Here is an 870-nt window from a genome sequence, read left to right on the forward strand (position 1 = left end):
GTTTGTTCTTTAAGCTTCCTGCCTATTTACATTCTGCACTTTAAGTTCATTGCTATTTACATTTTGCTGCCACAATTCTCACTTAAATGTTAGCTTGACTAAACTAATCACCCACTAAAGTTGCTTGATCCATCAATCCCGGTGGGATCGACCTCACTCTTGTGAGTTATTATTACCTGATCCGACCCGGTACACTTGCCGGTTGGATTTGTGTGTTGGAAATTCGTTTTTCCACAAAAAACACCATCAAGTTTTTGGCGCCGTTGCCGGGGATTGATTAGATCAACAATGATTAAGTGGGTGAGAAGTCTAGATCAAGCATTTTCTTCTTTTTTGTTCTCTGTTCTAAGTTGAAACCAAGGTGTTTGTGTTTTTGCCTCACTAAGCAAAACTCATTTCTGATATGAGTAATTCCAATTTTCATTGGTGTTGTGTTTTACAAAATTCAAATGGAGTTCAACTCATCTTGTGATCAAACAAATTTTCTGGAATATCACCCACCATCACAAATCTCTAATGGTGGTTGGGAATATCACCAAGAATTTACAGATTCTAAGTACTCCAATCCATGGAGATGCACTTCAAAGCCACAAGATGAACAAGATAATCATATGGGATATTTCTCACCACCACAAAATGATTCATACCATTATCCTCATGGTGGATGGGAGTATTACCAAGGAATGAAAGAGCATCCACCCTCACGTCCCAGTTTCTCATTCGAAAGTTCTTCATCACTTAATTATGGCTCAACACAAAGTTTCCACCAAAATCCATACAAGTCATCCCATCAATCACACAACTCATTCCACACCCCTCAACACAACTTCACCACAACATATCCACGTCACCAAAATTACTCTCAACCTT

This window comes from Arachis duranensis, chromosome 9 (genome assembly GCF_000817695.3).
Source record: "Arachis duranensis cultivar V14167 chromosome 9, aradu.V14167.gnm2.J7QH, whole genome shotgun sequence".
NCBI lineage: Eukaryota > Viridiplantae > Streptophyta > Magnoliopsida > Fabales > Fabaceae > Arachis > Arachis duranensis.